Source organism: Cucurbita pepo, chromosome LG07 (genome assembly GCF_002806865.2).
Source record: "Cucurbita pepo subsp. pepo cultivar mu-cu-16 chromosome LG07, ASM280686v2, whole genome shotgun sequence".
Lineage (NCBI taxonomy): Eukaryota > Viridiplantae > Streptophyta > Magnoliopsida > Cucurbitales > Cucurbitaceae > Cucurbita > Cucurbita pepo.
In genome coordinates this window covers 8,789,970-8,799,549 of record NC_036644.1, presented here as the reverse complement: position 1 = coordinate 8,799,549, position 9,580 = coordinate 8,789,970, and positions in this window count along the sequence as shown.

Genomic DNA, 9,580 nt, shown 5'->3' with positions numbered 1-9,580 from the left:
CTAAGTGGAGGTCCGAACCGATTGATGTTGAAGAATCAGCAGATGAGTTGTGGTTAGGGGTGAAATGTCACTCGAACCTAGAGCTAGCTAGTTCTCCCCGAAATGCGTTGAGGCGCAGCAGTTGACTGGACACCTAGGGGTAAAGCACTGTTTCAATGCGGGGCGCAAGAGTGGTACCAAATCGAGGCAAACTCAGAATACTAGATATGATCTTAAAATAACAAGGGTCAAAGTCGGCCAGTGAAACAATAGGGGATAACTTCATCGTCAAGAGGAAAACAGCCCGAATCACCAGCTAAGGCCACTAAATGACGGCTCAGTGATAAAGGAGGTAGGGGTGCAGAGACAACCAGGAGATTTGCCTAGAAGCAGCCACCCTTGAAAGAGTGCGTAATATCACTGATCAAGCGCTCTTGCACCGAAAATGAACAGGGCTTCTTTTTCTTTTTTTAACGTAATCAAGTTGGGTCGAGTTGACCTAATCCTCTCAACCTAAATTGGATCGAGTCCTGAAAGCACAACCTAACCCAACCCAAAATGCTATATAACCCAGCTCAACCCTTATAATTTGGGTTGGGTCGATTCAAGTACTCGGATTCTCGTGTTCAATATATACCCCTAATTCAAAGTACACGAACGGAAATGTAATTTAAACCAAAACAAAAATAAAGTTAAAATTTGAATACATATTTAAATTTTCAAAATGTTTTCATCATATATTTACTACTCACATCTATGGCCATAGTTGTTTGAAATTCATGTGGTTTACTAATACTATTCAAATTTAAAATCAACATCAATCACAATCATTTATCTATCAACATAATCTTTTCCAAAGAAAAATAAACAAATTCATAAACGACAAAAATAAACTTCTTTCATCAAACAATTCAATTTTCTACCTTAACTTTCAATTATTAATTTCCATAGAGGAAAAAGTTGTGGATGCTTTTAAACCGAACCCATCGACTATGATCGAAGTTCGGGGCAGATGCTTTAAGCACTAGGACGGTCCCAAAGAAGAGGAGCATATGAATGAACCGAGATGATATGTGCTTGTCTTTTCAGTCACTCGATCATAAAAACTCAAACATGTTTGACTTAAGGTACTTCTTTGTCGGGTAATCCAATGTAAATCATTCCCGTTTAAGGAATTGATATAAAGTATTAATATAGCTAAACGGTAGAAAATATTCAAGTTTTTTTTATCTTATTCAGTAACATCCTTAAACTTTACAAAGCTTCGTTAATACGACAAATTGGTGCCAACAAAATAATGTATTTTTTAAATTAATAATTTATTTGAATTGAATTAAAGAAACCCATGAATCAACTCAAATTTTCGGATCATCGAGTTTTTTTTAACACCCTTACTTTCAGCCGTAAATTTAGTTTTTAAAGATAGAAGAGGGTTTGAGAAGTAAAGTGGTTCTAACCTCTGACTTCTCGATTGAAAGTACACATCAATTACTATCGAGCTGAACGAATCGAACGAGAGAAAAAAAAATATCGTAGATAAGGAGGGTTAGTTTCGAGGAAAGGGAGGCGTAAGTGGGAGTGGGTAATATAAACAATATCTAAGGAAAAAGAAAGCAAATGGAAAAATATTTGGTGAGCTATACTCGAGCTCGATAGTTTCCACCACTTATCTAGAGCTGAGCCTCGAGATTTGAATATATGTATTAACGTGCTAATGTGGACATATCTCGTTGGCATTTGATATCATGTTCCTTTCTTAGATTCAAAAATTCCACTTCAAATTCTATCTTTATCCCCACAGACCAACAAACACGAGTCATCCTAACATGTTTTGTCCTCACTCACATGTCTTCTAAAGAAATTTTCAAGAGGTCACCGAACATAGAATTGCTCGAAGTAAAAGACGCTCAACTATGAAGTTCCTACGATTGAGCCACTAAAAAAGAAGAGATATCATAATAGTATAAGTAATAACTTTCAATTCTTTTAAGTTTTTCCCGTCATCTTATTCACGAAAGGTAAAACAAAATGAAATTTATATTAATTATCTCTAAAATATTAAATACAAAATTCACTTTCATCTCCATACATCAACATAAGAAGCTTGAAACCCATATAAAGAATCTTTCATTTCACCGACCCCGATCGGATCGTAAGCATCACTGAAAACCAAACCATAACAATCCTTCGAGTCAAAAGAAGTCACAGTAGACGACGGGGGATAAAAAGCATGGTTGAATTCTTGAGGTGATCGATCAAAAGCATCATCGGCCGAGTGCTGGCCGGTGAGCTTCTGAACTATGGCTCGAAACTCAGACTCGTTGTTGGCCTTCACCATCATGGGACTTGAAATGTACTTCACTTTGATGGGTTTGTTCGCCATTGTTGCTCGGTAATTCGAAGCTTCGAGTTTGTCGTGACGAAGATGATTAGGAAGGCTTCTAAGATTCTCCATGAAAGAGAGAGGAAAAAAGATGGGTGTTTGCGAAGGAGGAGGAGATAGGTGTTTTTGTAGGGTTTTGATGTGAGCTTCGTAGAAGGAGAGATGTTTGAAAAACATTGGTGGCTCAAGAAAAAACATAGAATGTGTACTTGTCCAATGTTTCCATGTGTACGATTTTCAACCTATTATTACTTTTCTAACATGGCTGCCCGTCTTTCCTTAACTTTTCCAAAAGTCGTTGGGAGCAACGAGAAAGACATATTGTGAGACCCTACATTGGTTGGAGAGAGTAACGAAACATTTCTTATAAAGGTTTGGAAACCAGATTGATGGTGATACGTAACGGGCCAAAACGAACAATATCTGCTGGTAGTGGGTTTAGGCTGTTACAAATGGTATCAAAGCCAAACACGGGTCAGTGTGCTACGAGAACGATGGTCCCCAAGAGAGGTGGGGTCAAAACGAACAATATCTGCTAGTAGTGGGTTTTGGTTGTTACAAATGGTATCAAAGTTAAACACTGGTCGGTGTGCTACGAGAACGCTGGCCCTCAAGAGAGGTGGGGCCAAAACGGACAATATCTGCTAGTAGTGGGTTTTGGTTGTTACAAATGGTATCAAAGTCAAACACCGGTCAGTGTGCTACGAGAACGCTGGCCTCCAAGAGAGGTGTGGCCAAAACGAACAATATTTGCTAGTAGTGGATTTTGGTTGTTACAAATGGTATCACAACCAAACACTGGTCGATGTGCTACGAGAACGCTGGCCCCAAGAGAGGTGTGGCCAAAACGAATAATATTTGCTAGTAGTGGGTTTTGGTTGTTACAAATTGTATCACAGCCAAACACTGGTCGGTGTGCTACGAGAACGCTGGGCTCCGAGAGAGGTGGATTGTGAGATCCCACATCGGTTGGATAGGGGAACAAAGCATTCCTTATAAGGGTGTGGAACCGTAAAGTTGACAGCGATAGGTAACGGGGCAAAGTGGACAATATCTGCTAGTAGTGGGCTTGGGCTATTACACATGTAGACTCACGAAGCTGAACAACACATTCGATGTCAACGATTCTAATCCGATAAAGGTGTTTTATTCTCCACGGAAGTGACCTACCTTCTCCCACCTTCCATATCTATAAGCAAAAACACAGTGATTAGGTCACGATCCACCAAAACAGATAGAATAACCCTATTTTTAACTCAATTCGTGAATCAATAAATTCTACACAGTCATCTTTCTAAAACAACAAGCGAGAAACCTGCTCGAAGTTGTCGGGTCATACTAGTCTTCGAACATACCACGTTTTACTAGGAAGGATAAGTTTCGATATATAGACCCAATAATATAATACGAGCACACTATTTCCGTTAGACCGATTGTTCAACTTTGATAACTAGCCACCTAAGCAATGAAGTAACATGCAAAATTTTCAATTTAAAGACTATCAATTTTCTATATGATTCCTTTTTCTTTTTCCAATTTATAATTATTAAATAATAAATAAACATTGACCAATAAACATTTAACACCTAATATTTATATTATTTCCAATAAAAGAAAAATAATAATAAATCTATGTCTTTAAGGATTTGATATATTCTTTTGACAAATTAAAAAACATGTGGCCATGAAAATCTATTATTTTAAGGTTTTTTTTACATAAAATTCCACAAAACATTTATTATTATTATTATTTTAATCTTGTTTTGTCCAACTTAATCTTTACAACGTTTGACTAAAATTGGAGTAATTTTGGATTTTATATATCACCAAAAAAATGTTAAAAGATTAAAAAGAAAAAAAAAAAAATATATATATATATATATATATATATATATATATATATATATAGTACGGAGCTCTCGTGGCAACCACGGACTCTTTTTCTTACTGATAAGGGTTACGAGAAGAGGGAAAGGAAGAAGACGAAGACAGAGTCCATTCCCGCTTGGCTTAGAAAAGGTACAATTGTTGGGAAGGGTAGATGAGAAGAAAGAGAACTTGGCTGGATTCGGGCTGGTCTCGTGGCGCCCATTCCTAAGCAGTTCCGAAAAGGTTCGTTCATGCTGTAGGGAGCACCCACACTGAGTAATCGGACCGCTAGTTCACGCAAATACTATATAGGATTGTTCCCGAATGAATTTAGTTTTGAACTTTCTCTCGGTTCATAAAAATACTCCTAAATTTTGTACTTTGTTTTAAAATATTTTTTTAACTTTTAAGAATATTTTTATCGTTAATTTTTTATAAAAATCGTTAATACTGTTAACGTTAGTATATGGAAGAAACCATTAAGATGACGTTCACGCATGAACTTTTAAAAGTAAAATTAATACACATAAACTAAAAAAAAGTTTAAAAAAAAGTTTGGAGGTGATTTATGAGCGGTCTTTTTGTGTATTTTTTTTTTATTAATGTTATTTTTAAAATTGTATATATATTTTTTAAAGTTTAAAGGTATTTTTGAAACTTTTTTTTCAAGTCACTTGAACCCGCTTGGATCAAATCTAGACAAATCGAAGCGGGACGAAGGGTAATGACACGAAATGCACGACGCGACGGAAAAATATGGGTACGTATATTTTCAGACAAACCCGTTACACTAAGACCTACAGAAACACGTATGGGTTCAATATTATTGAAAATTTTGAAAGCTTAGGGATATTTTTTATACAAATCACAAAGTTTATGGGTATTTTGAATATGTATATTACCATATTGATAGGGTCGTAATAAAACTATATATCGATTCACTTAGAAAGATATTGACATAGGTAGATACTCGATAATATATGGACAGTGATGATTGAAATGGTTATAAATGCATATATTTTAGAGGTCTTTCGACGGAGTATCTCGAGCATGTTTTACTTATTTTCGAAGTATTCTTGTACTTAAGTAATGGTTACGATGGGTACGTGTGAAAAAAGTTTGATCAATATAAGAGCTAAAAATGACTGTGTGTAAACATAATTTACTAACGACCGGTACGTGTAGAGAGAACCAGAATCACTAAATTGGAAGCTCGAGATCATATAGGTTTTAGAATTTGACCTAAAAAAACATAAGTAAAATATATTTCACCACGACCTTTCACTGACCTGTTCCATGTCATATTCGCACTTCTTTCAATGTTCTGACATGATTGAGTTTAAAAATAATCGGTAAACAGTCTATTTATAGAGTCGTAAGTACTTAAACGTAAAATTATAGGTTTTTGATACATTGCACGTAATGGGCCTTGACCGAACATTTGTACTTATCTTGAAACATAGCGTACATACATCTAGGCTTAACGGTCTAGGTATGCAAATAGCTGAAATTCTGTCAAACTAGCTAAGCTATCAACGTGGGTCAGCCATAAATGACTCCATCAATACTAAAGGTAGCTGATAAACGTCTTGTAATAGTTCAAGTCCGTCGCTAGTAGATATTGTTCGCTTTAGCTCATTGTGTATCATCGTCAACTTCACAGTTTTAAAACACGTTGACTAGGGAGAGGTATTCACACCCTTATAAGGAATGTTTCGTTCCCTTCTCCAACTAATGTGGGATCTCACACGTCTTGAGTCTCATCATAGTAGCATCATAACATAGTGCCTGCCTACTAAGATACATACGTGGGTTAGCGGTAAATGACTCTAGCACTACTAAAAAAGATTAATGACCCTCTAGATTTTTGACCTAGTAAACGTGGGGGAGTGACCATGTGCCTATACGAACTAGAATATGTATGTGCACTAACCGTAGGCACATAATCGTGACATAGTAGGCAGAAAACCGTTGGTTGATGCCATAGATAACAACATAATCATGTCTATGCCTTGCATAGCTTATCATGTGTTATATTTTGGTTCATACGTAGTTAATTCATGTCCGCTATTTACTAGACGCGGCTTCGTAGTTAATCGTGAGTGCAGTGATCTCGTGCTCAAGCCAACTACTTTGTTACCCACATGGACCATTGCCATTAAAACAAGGTCACTCGCTCAAGACCTATCCTAGATAAGTTCATCGTCGAGATGAATCGTGAGTGCAGTGATCGTTCATGGTTTTCAGGAATTGACCATAAGCGTATGGGTTGATTCCATGTGTTTATTATGGCCGAGCTAGATAACTCTAATCTAGGACAATTCATTAATAAAACAACATGTCGGGTAGATTACATTAAAATATTAAATTAAAAATAATAATAAATTTTATGCTAATTTCCTAAATTAGAATCTCTCATTGATGTTTGAATAATGTTTGAGCATCATAAAACTTGTCAGAAAAATATCCTTTAATTTAAAAAGAATATTGAAAGGCTGACAAGTTCATGTGTTTTTTTTTTTTTTTTTTTTTTTTTTTTTTTTTTTTTTTTTTTTTTTTTTTTTTTTNTATAATTTTAAATATTTGAATTATAATTTATAATCCGTTAAAATTTTATAGAGGCCGATTACGAGAGTTTTATCAATGCATAAAATCTATTTATAAAATTTTATCGACCTTATCTTATTTGATCCCGAAGACAGATATGATAGTTTTAATAAGATTTCATTATCGAACAAAAATAATAATAATTATTTTATTTCCTTGTTTCACGACCGTGACAAGAGGGGATAAATGTTATACCATGAGAGAAAAATCTAAATTAAAAAAATAAAAATAAAATTTTGACATTTAGAATGCTCAAAACTCGAGAGGATTAGTCTTGTGTGTAAGCATAACATTTCTGGTCGAGCTTGACAGACACATCTTTTTCCTTTTGTGAGGGTATTCTGAGTAGTGGGTACCTCGCCAAACCTCGACCCGCATACTCGGGTCTTGTATGAATAGGCACGAAGCGTGCTCTTAGATGTGTGTAGGGGTTGTGTTTTGTGTCACGAGAATGGATTCCTTGTCAAGTCAGTTTGATAAGGGAGAAAGAACCCGACTAGGGATAGACGTAAACTTGTAAGAAACAGAAGGTAGGATAGTCGTCTAGATCTATTATTGTGAAAGAAAAAAGTCACCCTGCCCCAGCAAGACGGGTTGATGATATAAAATCAATTAAACTTTATAAATCTACTCGGTTACGATATACAAATTTTATTTTATTAAATTATCGTAAAGAGATATGAGTTTTATTTATAGGGGGAAAAGGAAAATATTTTTAGGAGTAGGGGGTAAAGTGAAAAGTAAAAATAAATTGAAGGACTAAAAAGAAAAGTTTAATTAATTAAGTTAATAAAGGAACATATTCCAGCCAACTTGGTCCTTTTTCCCCAACTCGATGTAGATATGCTATAAAAATATTGTCACATCATACTTTATAATATATATAAATATATATATATTCCATTTATCAACTTGGTCCTTTTTCTTAGTACGTGGAATAATTTTTTTAATATCATTTTTAATATAAATAATTATAAGCCCGAATAGATGAGAAATATATGAATGAACTGAGACCACTATGAGTGAGTGATCTTGGCAATAGAATGGTTAAAAAATGCTTAAAAAAAATTAATGTCTTTATCTATACTGATAAGGTGTATTTTTTTTCGGTGGTTCAGTCATAAGAATTTAAAAATTAAAATGTGAGATCCCGCATCAGTTGGAGATAGGAACGAAACATTCCTTATAAGGGTGTGGAAAACTCTCCCTGGTAGATGCGTTTTAAAACCGTGAGGCTGACGACGATATGCAACGGGCTAAAGTGAACAATATCTATTAGTTGTGGGCTTGAGCTGTTACATAAAACGTGTTTAACTTGAGCAATTTTATGTTGGGTGACCTCCTAAAGAATACAAAGCATATTAAAATAACTCGTGTTGGGATATAGGTTCTTAGTGCGTCAAGTAGGTAACATAGTTATGTCGTAGGAGTTGTAAGCGTTTCACTTTCTTGCTTAGTCTTCAAATTTATACAGTTTGTCACGACAAAGACTGTTTTTTAAAGATATTATCAAAACTATAGAAACGGTTTATGCTGTTTTATCAAACCCTACACGAGTCGAATTTGTAATTCAACCCACTCTAAATTCACGAGCTTACCAAATGAACACGAACATGGTCAAACACGATCGATATGCACTGAACTCAATCAGTTAAATATCGATACCTTTTTCGACAAATCGTAAGTCGGAATTATGATCCCGAGAGTTTTAATATCGGAAACCCTAGAATCGAAAATGCATTAATGTTGGAGGCATGTGAGTAGATAAAAGGGAAAGACAAAATTGGAATTTTGAGTACACAAATCAAAAAATAGAGAGAAACCCTAACCACCCATCATGTTCCCACACATGGGAGCATCACCTTTTTCCCTTTCATTTATTGATTTGACTCCACTTTGCCCTTTTTCCTCTCGACCTTTCTTCTTTGCGATCATCATTCGACCTAATTTCGTTTAATTACTACTTTTTTTTAGAGTAAAGATATTCGTTTGAAATATTACTCGACTTAGCTCATCGAGAATAGCTAGGGTTTAATGTTATAGTTATTTAATGTAAAGTTTGAGAATGTGACTGTATCGGCTCGGGTGGAATATCTCTGATCCAAGAGACTGGGAAAGGAGGGAGAAGAGTGTAATAGCTAGGGTTTAATGTTGTAATTACTCAACTTGCAGCTTGAGAATGGGACTGTAATGGCTCGGGTGGAATATCTTCGATCCAAGAGACCGGGAAAGGAGGGGAAATAATGTAATAGCTAGGGTTAATGTTATAATTACTCAACTTAGAGTTTGATAATGGGATTGTAACGACACGGGTGAAATATCTTTGATTCACGAGGCCGAAAAAGGAGAGAAAAGAGTGTAATAGCTAGGGTTTAATGATATAATTTTTGAACTTGGAGTTTGAGAATGCGACTGGAATGACTCGGGTGCAATATCTCCAATCCAAGAGACCGGGAAAGTAGGAAAAAGGGTGTAATGATTAGGGTTTAATGTTATAGTTACTCAACTTAGAGTTTGAGAATGCGACTGTAACGGCTCGAGTGAAATATCTCCGATCTAAGAGACCAGTAAAGGAAGGAAAAGAGTGTACTAACTAGGGTTTAATGTTATGATTACTCAACTTAGGGTTTGAGAATGGGACTGTAACGGCTCGAGTGAAGTATCTCCAATCTAGAATATCGGAAAAGGAGGAAAAAGGGTGTAATAGCTAAGGTTTAATGGTATAGCTACTCAACCGAAAGG